The 15,620-nt window shown below is 39.0% G+C and overlaps 1 long non-coding RNA gene across 1 annotated transcript in view; it reads left to right on the forward strand.

Moving 5' to 3' along the window:
• LOC137293517 (uncharacterized) overlaps positions 1 to 15,620 on the forward strand; it is a 79,348-nt gene that overhangs the window by 1,229 nt on the left and 62,499 nt on the right. The window lies entirely within an intron of this gene.

Below are 15,620 nucleotides of genomic sequence, written 5' to 3' on the forward strand. Positions count from 1 at the left end.
GAGGGGCCACAGGGCACAATAACGCTATGGGTCTGGTGTGAGTCGACACGACTGTCTGTTAGCCAATGATGTCTTAGGCGAGTTGCACGCAAAGTGCGGTCGCGCTGGCCTCGCGTTCGGGGTTCGATTCCCGCATTGCATCAGACGCTGAGCGTTTCATTCTAATGGATGCGGTTTTGTTGTTATACACGTCACCGGTGGTTACTAATGTATGTAATTATGTTATTTTGTTTATAAAAGTAACAGTAGAAACGAAACGCAGTATTGTAAATTGCTTCTAATAATTTGAGGTTCAAATATCGAATGGGACTCATCTCCCCTAACTATTAGAATGTGTACTTAACAAAGTAGCTGTAAATTCCAAATGTATACATGCATGTTACCTCTGACCATTTTCTGAAAGGTATTTTCTGCTCATTTTAGACTGTTACTTGATAACCAGACATTGCGAAATAGAATACTTAGAATATGTGAACACGTCTCTAACCCGTGAAGGCACGGGTTAGAATAATTGTCTTCAGTAACGCATGCTTGCCATAGACAGCGACTAACAGGATCGGGTGTTTAGGGCTCGCTGACTTGGTTGACACATGTCATCGGTTCCCAGTCGCGCAGATCGATGCTCATGCTGTTGATCACAGAATTGTCTGGTCCAGACTCGATTATTTACAAACCGCCGCCATATAGCTGGAATATTGCTGAGTGTGGGTAATACTAAACTCACTCACTCACACGTTTCTAGCTTACAAGATATGTATCTCAGACAGAGAAACACTCGAACACGTTATGATGAATAAAGTCATAATGTGTTAGGATAAAAGAGTGATTGTTTTTGTAACCTTTGGCGATGAAAAGATCTAATAAATTCCCTTTCCAAGAACAAAGAGTGCCACGGGCTACGTCTGATCTTAAATGAATCGAAGATGATTTTATCGATAGCTTGAATCGTGCAAAATATGACATATGTTCTCTGCAATGCTATTTTTAATAAGATGCTACCTTTGGGTTTTTATCCTTAGGGGATGCATTAGGCATGTATGTGTATGTCTCCTTTGTAGTATCGTTTTGTTTCGAACGTCGATTCACGGAGATATGGTTTACATATACTGGAACATATACTGAATGTTCTTGCTGTCTTAGTTACGCAAACTGCAATGTTGTTTGAAAAAGTGAAGTCTGTGGAATGTCGGCCTACCATTAACGATGGCAATGTAAGGGACTGCATCACCGACAACGTTTAAGCTGTAGAACCATCACTAACTGATATCATGAAAGCCAGAAGCGTAAGAGGGAACGTGGCCAGCGATACGATGATACAGTTCGTATTATTACCTTCATCTCACGATATTACTACCGTCATCTCACTGACTGACTGGCTGAATGGCTATAGCTTTGCGCTGCTTCTTGCACTAGTCCAGCAGTATCACGGCGTGGGACACCAGACATGGGCTTCCCACACTGTACCCATGCAGGGAATCGAACTCGTGCCTTCGGCGTGAAGAGCGAACGTTTAAACCACTAGGGTACCCCACCACCCCTCTTCATCTCGCGGTACAATATGTAGTATGACCTTTGTGTCTTGCGATCTCACGATACAATAGATACGATGACCTTTATCTTAGGATTAAATATTCGTATCACGACCTTCATCTCCGGATACAATACGTATCACGATCTTCATTTCATGATACAATACGTATCACGACCTTCATCTCCGGATACAATACGTATCACGATCTTCATCTCATGGTACAATACGTATCACGACCTTCATCTCCGGATACAATACGTATTACGACCTTCATCTCACGATACAATTACTATTGCGATCTTCATCTAAATACATAATACATTACAGCATTCATCTCACGACGCAATACGTATTTAGACCTCCACCTTACGTAACTCACGTATTTAGTCAATGCAATACGTATTACGCATTACGTGAAATTTACGTTACAGATTTATGCCATACGTATAATACTACGTATTTCAAACTTCACCTAACGCAATGTGCCAAACTGTATCAAACCCATTACACGATACGTACCACTATTTTTCTCACGACACATCTCGTAGGTACGATTCCCATGACACTGCATCAATATTGTGACACGGTAAGTATTACGATATTGACGATATACGATATACGTATTACGGTATTACTGATATACGATACGTATTACGATATTACCGATATACGATACGTATAACAACTTTACGACATTACGGTTCTATACATTTCGCAATAGTCACGTGACGAGAGACACCACGCGTTCTGCTAAATTCACTTTACGCCGCGATACGTATAACGGTTCGTACGTGATATTTATCCACAATGTGATACCACCAAACTAGATGTATTTCATGTTACGCTACTCATCTATGATATTCATGTTATGTTAGGTAAACGACCATTACATAACGTGATTCATTTACACACTACGTATTCCATGATATAAAAATCTGTTACATTTATTGTGAATTACTAGATTCAATAAATCCCTTTATCTATTATCTTACAGACACCATTACGAAATTGGTTTTAAACGACTTAAGACTAACATCTACTGTGTGAAATGAAAATATTTTACAGAATAAAAATGTTCATAGGACAAACATAAACTATAATGACAAGCAGCCCCGAGACTTTCATTCCGAAGCTGCAACATTTTCTAGACCTGAGTGGGCGTTCTTGGATATGTTTGCCTAGGGTCTGTATAGCAGACTAACACGACATAGAAATATCATCATAAACAGCTCGGCAAAAGCAAGCAAACGTTTGAAGTAGGATACAGCGTCAATCAGATGGTACTAAGATGAAAACAGGCATTGATACACTTCAAAATCGGTGTCCAAAACACTGTAACGATCGAACACTTCAGTACTGAATACCTATTAAAGATTTCAACAAGTATTACTATCTTTTGCTGGTAGTTAAGTCGGAGTCATCAGAGGGTCTGACTACGTAATATCGCATTTGTTCCCATTACGATCAGTATCGATTTTGACTGTGTACTCGCAGACTTGTGGACTGTATACGGGATATGAAATCCCGCATATCGCCCCCTGACTGACCATGGGTATAATAGCTGAGAATATTTTGGAAGAGTTACACGAGAAAACGCCTTTTTATCATGTTTCATGGCTAATGTTTACTATACCTGAATGCCAGTGGTTTGTGACTGATCTCGTATTGGGAAATCCTGCTCATTTGGCTAGCTCATTACCTCCAAATTACATACTCCGTGTTGGCACACCGACCTGTAAACTGCAAACTGCATGCGTAACTCAGTGTTCATAATATTAATCACTGGATTGTCTTAATGACTAGATTATTTGATTTTACGTCGCACTCAGCAATATTCCAATTACATGACAGTGGTATGTAAATGATCGAGTCTGGACTAGACAACCCAGTGACCGACAATATGAGCATCGCAACTGGGGCACGATTGCATTAGTGAACTGAGACAGCGAGCCTGACCACCTGATCCCTCTTAGACGGGATTATTTGAAGACGGCTGTCATATAGCTTGAATATTGCTGAGTGATTGTTGAACAACAAAACAAATAAACACTGACGGTTCCATGCTAGAAAGGGGTGAAAATTCAAACTTTTCCGGTATTTCATTTTAGTTGAAATATTTTATTTTGATGTGTTTGTTAGGTTTATAGATACACTACATCAACATTGTTTTTGCTCGTGGTTGGTCCTCCTATAGTCTTATCTTGTTCCGAAGCAGGGGCGCAATGACCACTTCATGTATCTATAACCCCCAGAGGGTTCGGGGGCTAAATAAGTAGTGGATGTTGGTCATAAGGCTAATACCTTTGAGGTAGTGTCTACGTTGAGCTGGGCTTTCTTAGCGCTAGGTGAGAAGGTGTGTGAGTAACGACCTCTGTAGAGCTAACATCACTTTGCGCAAGGTAGCACAGGACATCGATGTTATTGCATGTTAGCGGCGTTGATCTTGCTTGCAACTAGAGGTCGTGCTAAGGGAATCTTAGCGCTACATCCACAGCAAGCCTATGTTAAGTTATGAAAGTTATAATCACCTATAGTTTGTCTAAAATTGCTTTCTACAAATGCACCCTGATCTACGCGACCTCGACTGCAATCACTGTCAACCCACTTTGTCTGCAAACTCAACATTTCTCATGAAAATGCATCTCAGTTAAGGATGGTTTTACTCACGGTATTATCTTAAAACCTTCACTAGAAATATATAGATTATAAATAAACTATAAATATCAGATTGCAACATTTAACAAAAATCGATGTAGGTGCAGTGGTCCAGTTGTGGTCGTGGTGATGAAAGTGCAGTTGACACATATCTGATCATATTACGCTGCATACATTTAAGGGTTGATATGCAGCTGTTTGGTGCATCCATTTTATCCGTTTGTTTGATGATATACACCAATAGTGGTATACATAACGCGTTGGAGAGGATTGGGAACGGCAATCTGCATCAGTACTAGTATCCAATGAATGTTCAATTATTGTTCAATTAATTTCTTTGGATGGGTATGTATACTATTTAATACGAATAATCTATTCAAACGTACGCCCACGGTTGATAGTTTTGTGTTAAGTGGCGTGGCAAAGAATGCTATATATCTTGTGTAAAATGTTCAAACGTCAAATTGAGTGTGTATATTTGTGATGCTGAAAAAAAAACCCATGGCTATGCCGAACATGTTTACAAGGAACTATTTTTACTTTTGATCTTCTTAAATACACGCGATGCGAATTTCACGTTCACATCTTAATTTTTATCAACCAGTGTCCTAATGAAAGAATGTTTCGACGTGACGAATATTTTAATAATCAACTCCAAAAAAGACTAGTATTACGTGTATTTCTCTCATATAGTGTTTTTAAAAGATATCCAGCTGACCCTTTGTGCCATGATACGTGATCAGTGCCCCTAAGGAAAAGAATTAGTTTCTAAATTCGACGTAGTTGAGTTAATTATGTTGTAAATGTGTAGAAAATGATTAGTTACAAGACTTCAAAATAATTACATTCGTACCTGCACGGTGATTAACTGCTCTCAACATGAAATATATCACGCCCACGATTTGAACGTATTCATATAAATAAACCAAACCTATTCTAAGCGGCCCTCACCCTAGTAAAATGATATTGTTTATTTAATAAGATATGATTTGTTGGTGGCACAGGGTGTTTGATGTACATTATAACTACATGAAGCAGTTTTTTCCCCACGCCGTGCACGCCAGCTTGCATCAACGCGAGATAGGTAGACTATATATATCAAGTCTTTAGATGACAAATAAAATATCCTGTATACATTGATCAGATCAGGTAGAAAAAAAACGGAATTATTTAGAGCGTCAAAGGTTTCATTTTACAGGTTTATTTGCGGTTTGAGCTTCCGATAACCGATCGATTATTATCACCGTGGAGAACAATGGCGCTCGATACGAATATCGTAGTTTGAGGTTATGCGAAGTCTATTGGTTAAAGCATTCTAACATTAAGTTGGACCTTACTCTCAAACTGGCCCCACAATATGATATTCGAATACCATATTTCCTGTCGTGGGAGCTGGGGGATAGCCTCATGATTAAAGTGTTCGCTCTGTCACGTTTTTTCTGTTCGAAAGAGAGGTGGATAGGTTATGGCAAGGTGCGTAGTGACCTGACTTCAACGCTAAAACAGCACATAAATAGATGAATCATTGCAAATGGTGAGGTTGACGTTATACTTCTTATTTTAATTCTACAATCTGAAGGAAAAGAAGGGAAGTGACACATGTGGAGCCCGTGCTGACATCGACTTCTGTCTGAATATCCTATCCACAAATTTCACATTGAAGAGTAGAAGGCCCGACAAAGAGTCTGTGTTCCGAAGATGGAGATCAGAAACATCTCTTCGTCTTGCTTTCTCTTGTCATAACTCTTCGTCTACACCCACGCCCTGTATTCTTGTCATTCAATTAGCTTAACCATCAAGGCTATAGCTGCTGTTATCGTCAAATGAAATTTACATTCATTACTAATGGATTGTAGTCAGCTCGATCCCCGCTAAAACAATGAGACGAATAATGGATCATGGTTAATATCATGAAATGTGATAGATGTATCCAGCTACTACAACTGTAGCTTAGAGCTAAAACACGTAAATCCTCTTGCTCCAGGTTCCATCATCAGAAGCGGAAGTTACTTATTTCATCGGTTACGGCGTCCGTTTAACTTGTCACGTACGTCTAAACGTGAGAGATCTCCTTCCAAGTGGGCGAGTATTGTACGCAAGGCCTCGTAAGACTGTCACAGTCTAACATATCATTTGCAAACTAATTCTAACCGCAAAAAAGTCTTAACTCCCACACCTTCACATCAGCGTCTGAAAGATGCGGTTTCATCCAGCCCGGACGATTTCGTAACGGAAGTACTGATTCAGTCGTCATCTAATTGCTCACTCATGAAACCGTCTTCTTACACCGTGTCTCTTTGACCAACATACAAGCCTAGCTGTTTATGAATCACATGTCTGTTTATAGATCAAAGCTCTATTTCTCAAAATCTGTTTTGACAGACTACTGTCGCACGGCATAAGCAGTGTTGTGGCAACAAATACGTAGTGATTCATGAAAAATTGTGTGAGTGGTGAGTGCCAGACTGGACATGGACTGGACACCTTTTGGCGAACACTTGATTTTTTATAGATTCATTCACGTAACTTTCATCGCTATGTCAGTGTGTTGATGGATATTCTTTAAAGACATTGCCACAAAAACACAACTTTCATGCATATTGTAAATTGTACAAAAGTGAAATTAACCTAAATAAACCAGTAGTGTAAGAGTTTAAGCCGTAACAATGCACAAAAAGGGATTATTCTCAGCTAGGAGAAAATCTACTTTTAATCTACTTTTAAGTTGATTATGCCAACACGGTCACGAGAAATTATCTAAATTTGAATATCATAACACAGCCTTAGGGTGTGCTGATACTCTTCAGGTAATTGGAGCGGTTTTCCGCGGAGCAGCTAAGTATGTTTAGAAGTATATATCAAACGAACGCAAAGGTCATGGTCACTGTTCAAACGCCACAAAGTCCATCCTTGGTAATGCAAACATTATCATGTTCTCAACCTCAATGTTAACTCACAAAGATTTTCCCGAATGATGGAGTTTATTATAGGATGTCATTGAATGTACCTTATTTAGTCGACTGACTGTACATATGTCAAATCTGTGCACGTAAATAAATAGCAAACACGCGGACATCATAACTGTTATATACACCGCAGAGGAACACCTTTATTGCAATAACGAGTTGTAAAATGCTAACACCGTTATCAAGCTAATGGTGCATAACCGCATCGTTTCACCGTAAATGGATGCCCGATCAGTATGTCAACAGCATTTTAATGTGCGTGACATGTATCTTTCTTACCTAGAATGTACTATATTTATTCCTGTATTAACTGTACTGACAACGTTACATGTGCCGGTTTATGTCACTTGTATATACCGAACCTCTTTAGTAGACTCCACACAGGTGTGTCTTGTGGTAACGTTTCCAAATATGTCGAGTAATAAAGCTCGGAAACACTTTCTGTCATTGTTTAATGCCCCGTGCAGAACTTATCCTTTTCGTCAGTTTTGAGATATGTCCTCTATTCACACGAATCTCGTCCTCGCTTAATGCATAATAATTGTGTACATCTTCTGTAGACTTTACGTTTCAGTATGCAACAGAATATTCTAGCAGGAACCTATACATGATTAAATTCATATTACAACCAAAGTAAGATTTTGGTAGCTATTACTACTCACCTTGGGTAATATTCAAACATCTCAGTAGTGCCTATAACCATTGAATGAGTGCGGTTTTACGCCGCATTTTGCAATATTCGAACAATTTCATGTCGGAGGACAGCAGGAAAGGCGTAACACAATGCAGCCATGTGGGGAATCGAACAGCGAACACTGTTATCGCTCCAGTAGAGTATATCAATTAGTTTTACACCGTCTGTACGATCTTCTTCATAGTTCACATTGATACGTTATCCGTACTTTAAATACATGAAGATAATATTAATATCGTAATAAGAGCCCCGAGCATCTACTGATGACAAGGCATGTTCCAAAAACTCACCAGCAAACATTCACCATATCTTCTCTCAACTCATTTCGTTCTTGTATATTTTGTTAGCAACTGACATATTGCTAACGCTCCATATTAGGAACGTACATTGTGCTTGTTCTTATATTCTAAATGACCAGCCCAACCTATATAACATAAAGTCGGTCACTTAAACCGACTGAAGTTCTTATAGCTCTCCAAAGAGTGCACTGTTTAGAGCTTGTCTTGTCAATGCGAGCACTGATTCTGGCTAATTCACTGCTTGAACCTTCCTCCACCACCCACGACCCTCTTCAGAACAAGCTCCTCACACTGGTGTCTTAACTGATAGGTCGTAGCTTACGTAGATATGTTTTTGAAAACCAGGGGTAAAGACTCATTTTGACGTTACCGGCATCGTCACGGTGACGTTAGGCATGACGCAAATGACCCTCGACGCATACAGGAAGGAAAAAGTAATGATATTAGTTGTAATGTTGTTTTGACATATTTGACTTACTTTCAAGACGTCTGGAGTGGCAAGGAACCTTGGTATTTCAAAGTGCATTTTCAGCAATTAGTTTTTTACGCCACCGTGTTGTAAACTTTTGAAAAATTAGTTTAAACATTGTGTAAGATTTTTTTCAGATCAGATTGAGCTTAAGGTGATATTAAATGGCAGCAACCCTGATCTTTGTCCACGTCAACTCTAAATTGTATCAAACTTCTTTTAGTTAATTCTACAAAAGAAATAAATCACTACCACCTGGAGCTGTCAGAACAAAATATTTACATTCATCATTTTGATCTTGGTATAATGACGTATGTATTTCACCAGTAAAGCTTCTTTACAACGATTGTCTCATGTTAGTCACGTTTATTGTTTGACGACATTAGATAGATTCCACTTAGACAATTCCACTATATCAGTTGAAACGTACTATCGGGTGGTTATATTTGACTTCATTAATATTGTCATCTTATTATGTTTTCACTCTGTGTACGGTTTGATACAAACACGGTGGTATAATTGTTTCTTTTTTTATCATCTAAGTGCAGTTAAGCACAGCTCGCTCCATTGTGTTGGACATCCGCGTAAGAATAGCGCTATCAAACATTACATATGCAATAGTAACATAGAAATATTTTACCTGAAGGCAATAAAATAGTATATTTGTCAACATAATGGCCGATACATGTTTCCAACGGTTCCCAGGTTTAAAAAATGACTTCTCTTGGTCCTCATGGGTTCCGTCTACAGGTTTCATCACGTTTGGTAACAGTGGAAAGATCAGGAGAAGGAGCTGGCTTCTGAAGGAGTTTATTGTCGCCTTGGCATTGACTGATCTGTCCATTGGCGCATTGTCCTGATAAAAGAGCATAACCTTTCACAGATTCTAAAACTATCACTCTTACTTTTCCGCGTAAATGGCTTGCAAGTGCAACTTCATCTGCGCTGTTTATTGTCTCAACTTGTGGTAAACAGCCCTTCATGATAACGTCACCGAAACGCACCCCAGAGACGGAGTTGGTTTCATCCATATTCAAAACTAGAACTTGTCTGGATTATGAAAAGCTCTGGAATCCCAAGATCTGAAACTTTCGTCACTTTTAAAGTTTCTGTGGTAATGGCATTTACTCTGTTCTTGGACACTCCTACTGAACTAGTAACGCAACGCTCATATATGGCGCTCAGCATTTAGTGTTCCTGACGATGAGTTGTTCCTCCACATGGTCGTCGCCCAGCTTCTACCTGCAAAACCTAATCTGCAGTCCACCTCCTCAGGGCTTATTGAGTGAAATCCATTATTTTGCAAGCATGTGACCTGACACTATGTCTACATTCCAAGGTGACCAATACCTACACGATTTACTGACGCGAAATAATTTGCTGAATTGACTATTTTTTTGTGGACGTGACTCTATATATCCAAAACAAAAGATTTTACTGTGGCACAATTCGATTCGTTCCACGTGAGGCACATGGTTTCTCAATTACTCTCCTGAATGAATGACATTTATGTCAGCTGAAAGGTCAAAGATGGACCGGCTTCACGATAATTCCTCAACACTACGGCTACCACATCTCACAGTTGTGAGCCCAAGTGTGTCAACGTTAGTGGAATTTCCACAGACTTACATGTTAACTAACTGTTGCAAGAATAATTTTCATAAACTGAGTAGAAGTCATATTTTTGATATTAATCTTCATTATTTTGAAATTCATCTTCAGCTACATGTACATACGTTTTCTTACATCTTTTCGTTGATTAGTTATCGAATGACACCTGGTAATACGCCATATATCAGCACAGCTGTTAATATATCCCGTAGTCAGCCAATTTAAAATGGATTCGTATTTCTGATATACGTTGTTTAAAGAGTTAATTTCCCAGCCGGTAGATAAGTATTGAAAGCAATTCGACCGAAACTAAATTCATTGCTTAACATGCAAGTCTATGGGAATTTCACTAATGATGACTCACGTATGGCCAACTACGGTACGTAAACGCTCACTTACGGTAGATTCTGTATTGTGGTCAGTCTGTGAAACAAAATACAAAATAAAGACTAAAACTTAGTCCCCGAATCTATATCACTTTGATAGAAAACACTTTCTTTAAATTGAAAAAGTTAGATACAAAAAACCTGAGTAAATTTACACTTGCTTCAATTAATGATTCAGCATTCCTGAAAAGGCTTAGCAGAAGGGAAAATTGTTTGGTTCTGAGACTATGAGACTAATTATACAATATGGTGCCATTTGGGTTCATTGCGTTCTTTAGAGTTTCAGCGTTGCAGAAAGGGTTTGTCAAAAGGGGAAGTAGTTTGGTTCTGGCGCTATGAAACTTCCTACACATGATGGTGCCTGCTTGCTTCACATGTCCATCATTAACGATGGAAGGTATGTCGATATTTTATGTACAAATACAAATGTGGAAAGTTACGTATCTGCTTGACTCAGTCAGCTTTATAGCATTCTGATTAAACCTTTGATCTATCTGGACACTTGATGTGATAACAAAACTCAAGTTGTAGATCAAAGAATACAAGACGTCTCTGCAATTGTCCTATCGCTAGTGTTCATCGTGCAGGGGCGTTTTCTTGAAGAAAAGTCCTTTATTCATTGCTCGAATTTTGTCATTGCACGGTTAACTAAAACATTCCGAGCTATATGAGAGCCCGTATAAATCAGTGATCGATATCATGAGCAACAGTGAGCAACATCGTGGACTGGTGACAACCAAGTCAAGAGTCTGGCCTATCAGTCTTTAATATCGTCACTTGTTACACGCATTGGTTGTTGAAAACTAGTCCTGAACCCGACTCCTTTGTTTACCTTAGCTGTTATAGAAAGAATGCAGCGTAGTTTCGAAAAAAATATGAGTGCATAGCTGGTCAACGACTTGTTATTTACACCAATGCTTGAACTGCTTCACTATTACACTTCCTGGTTCATGAATTCTTACAAGGAATATTGTTCAATAATTGGCATCAGGCGAACGTGTGTCATGACCGTTGTCGATGTTTGTTCGATAAGCGCTCTAATGTCTTCACTTGGTTTAATCTGACCTCCCTTGCTGTATATCTAAATGAATGATCCATTTGTTAAGTACATGCGGAATACGTATTTTCAAGCAACTGATGTGACGTACGCGTGTGCACGAACAATATTCGTATCGATGAGAATTAACGTCCACATCTCATAGGTGTGTAATGACTGGAGAAAACCGCAAAATGTTTTCATAAGATTGCGTTGCTCAAGGTTTGTACGTACGTCACATGGTTGATAAGGAGGGGGTGTGTGGGGAGGGGGCAGGTTGACAAGGCAGGGAGGAGGGACGGAGAGGGTATTGTAATGGAGCTGAAGACCATGGAACTGTAGTAAACATATTGACATTTGCTTGCGTTATAAACCTACCGTGTTTTCATGTGTGTATCAGAAACCTGGCTAAATGTTATCGATTCTGTTTAAATTCCACTGGGACTTTTAACGCTTGACGTCGTTGAAGCTATTACCTGCGTCTGTTTGTGTGTGTGGCGACAGAGGTTGATCATCACGACGTACCTAGTGGCTGCGGCTTAAAGGATTAGTGTTTAAGTATATAAGGTTGCACCATAGGATTTGAATTCTCAGTTGTGGCACCGCTCCATACGACGAGAGGTAGGAATTGACTTAAACTTTTCTAATGATATTTCTTGTTTCACTGTTTCATCAAACACATATCGGTTTCTTCTAGTTCTTTAGAGACGATTCCATTTCTTGAGAAACTTATGTTATGCAATGACTTTGTAGTGACTGGTGTAAGTATCTTCTGAAATGAAATGTCTCTCTCATATTTAATGCATATCTTCAAATTCGTGTACATACATAATGTCATTGCTTGCATCATATTTCGAATTACATTTTCACAGACACATGGAAAGGAAAAGATGTAACTTCCATACATTCTCGAATTGTATTTATAGTGTTTTATTTCAGATGGTTGGTCTGATTATGTACATTAATGTCTGGATCAATGTTGTTGTTGTTGTTGTTGTTGTTTTATAGTCAATGCATTTGCCTGGTGTTTCCGACCGTCAGTGATAAGTAAACTACAGTTATGGTTGGCAGTAGCCTAACCTCACTGTGAAAGTTGTATTGATCAACATTGGTCTCATGACATTATTAATCATTCATTTGCGTTTGTTTCATATGTGTGTTTCGTGCCTTTGGTTGTAATGATGAATTCCTATAATATGCAATATGAATGGTATTTCCATATGAACAAAATAAGAGGTGGACAAAGCGGTTTTGTCATATAACGTTTTAATTTAATAATTTAGCATTTACTGGTTTTGAATTTTGCATTGTCGTATTGTACAGCAACGGCGTTTTGTGATACGATACAGAATCCTTCTTGGGAGTTACATTTTCAAAGATTTTCATCCTAAATTCCAATTGATGTGGTTGTAATTGCTATGGTTACCGGTATCCTCTCAAAACTTGAACATCCCCAAACTTCCACTGCTTTTAACATTTCAGGTTGACTGCCCACACATTGGCATACTGATTACCTCTGTCTGTAATGGTTTAGCCCATTAATCAGTAACGAATACAATCGCTTAGCAACAGATTGTACATTTTAATACGGCGTGGTTATTAACAAATATGCACTAACATAACAGTCTATGTAGAACATTTATATATACAGAACTGCATAGTTATATAGAACTTCTGTTCACTTAGTAATAGATTGCAGATTGTAATATATTGTGCATTTTATTAAGGTATGGTTATTAACAAAAAAAACCAAAACATTAAAATAACAGTCTATGTAGAATATTTATATAAGTCTATATACACAGAAAACCTATTTATATAGAGCGTCTGTCCTATGACATCCCAGATTTCACAAGCACATTTGAGAGTCAAAACCCTAAATAATGTCCAACAACATCGAGAAATTGGAGTGTGCCTTTTGTCCACGTCTCACTTGTTCACAAAGGACAAAAAATGTATTCTTGCTTCTGGGTACACACTTTCCTGGAAGGAGGTGATGCGCCAAACCGTGGTGGTTCGCCTCAAATGATTAAAACGAGGACACGCACAAAAATCATATAATGGACAGGAGGGGTCTTCGAATATCTACTCTACGAACTCTCTACTTCTCTTGTGTTCCCTGTTTAGAGTGTTTAGGGTATTAAACGAAAGTGCCCTTCCCCGAAAGTTCCTCAACTACTTAATAACAGGTAAAAAAGACATTACAATAAAAAAAGGATTATTATCTGTTGTTTCAGTTCAGTGCACTTCCCGGGCTATCCCATTACCTAAAAGGGGAGATGAGGAGTTGTTGTTTTACAATGTGTAGTTGTATTGGGATGTGGATGTTTTGAGATGTGGAAGTTGTGGGATAGAACCTTGGTTACCCAATGGAGTCGAAACCTGGTCATTCAGCTCTAAGCGCCCTGATGTTTAAGGTAACACGGAATAATAATTTGTTTATTTATTTATATTTTATTACTATTATTATTATTTTATTTTTATTTTTATTTGCGAGGTAATGTTCCATGTCTTAGATAAAATTCCATGATCGACATATCAGGACAGGACGCCGTTTAGACAATGTGACGTGTACATGACTCTAACTAATCAATAATCATCAACTGAGGATGTAAATAAGAGAGGTGGAGGCGTCTGATATCGACTTGCTATGCTATATAGTTTGATGGACATCCTGGTAAGATATTTGTGTACTTGTTATTTCCAGTATTGTTAGCTCCGCGGGAATTGAAAGAAACATCCTTTGTGTTTCGTTAAACGAGTGCAATATCTTTATGACTATCACTGTACATTCTAAAGGAAAATCTCAATAAGATTCGGAGACTGTGTGAGAGTGAACAGATTGTTGCCATGACATAGATAGTAGGTATTACGTAGACATGACGTTTCCTGTCCTTTATGTGACGTTTATATAAAACTCATACGACGTCATAGGGCTCGTGTTGCGTCATGTCCTATTATGCATAACAGTGGAGCGTTATGACGTCATGCCACTGAAGACAGTTTTACAACCATCAGATCAATCGAACAATAGTCATGGGTTGGATAATCAGCGTAAAGGACCTGAGATATTTCATATTGATTTTCCAATGCCGGCTCTCATATTTATCAATAAGAAACGTTTTATCGTATTCACCCATGATGAGAAGACTGTTGCTCATGTTTATGACCCCCCCCCCCCCCCCGTGCTTTTATAACATATATGTGAAATGTGTCACACGTCTTTATAATAATTATCATTATTTTACAGATTAAATATGAAGCAGCGGGGGTTCGGGTGATCCTGGCACAGTCAGACGGGTAAGGCTCATCATCAGCTCAGGGCCCACGCCCCCTCTACACGCAGCCCAGACAGTGAATGGGACTTCTCCCAGGAAACACTGCCTAGTCGAACCCATCAAGACCTTTCCGGAGAATATAAAGGCTCCCCAGCACTGCAGCCTTCTGCATTACCCAGATTATAAGATGGTCTGTGCTCGCGGTGGAGAACCCGGTCACTCTCTTGTTCAAGAGGTACCAAACCAAGGGCACCAAGAACAATGGGGAGCATGACGACAGTGTACTTGGGATGCAAGCGAGACATTTCAAAGGCGAGGCCCGCATATTTATCATGCTTTTCCTGAATCTTGCCAATCACATTGCTGTCAAAAGGGACAGAAAATTAAGTGATATAAATAATTTCAATGGCTTTATCAAAAAGGACATGATCAGGTTTGTTGGCAGGAATTCGCCTCAGGCTGTATATTGGCCTATTCCATAGAAGTTTAAAAGCATCATTTTCCAGAACGCCCTGGGCAGGGTCGTACCATCGAAGGACCTCGGGGTCAAAGCGACAGGTATGTCGGAGACGATAGTAAACTCAGCGAACCATGCCATCATGTCTTTTAAGATATGCTGTTTGTACCAAGGAAGGGCATCTACTGTCAAGGTGTAACATGGACCGTGTCTGTAAATTCATTGCATCGTCGACATT

Source organism: Haliotis asinina, chromosome 8, assembly GCF_037392515.1.
Source record: "Haliotis asinina isolate JCU_RB_2024 chromosome 8, JCU_Hal_asi_v2, whole genome shotgun sequence".
NCBI lineage: Eukaryota > Metazoa > Mollusca > Gastropoda > Lepetellida > Haliotidae > Haliotis > Haliotis asinina.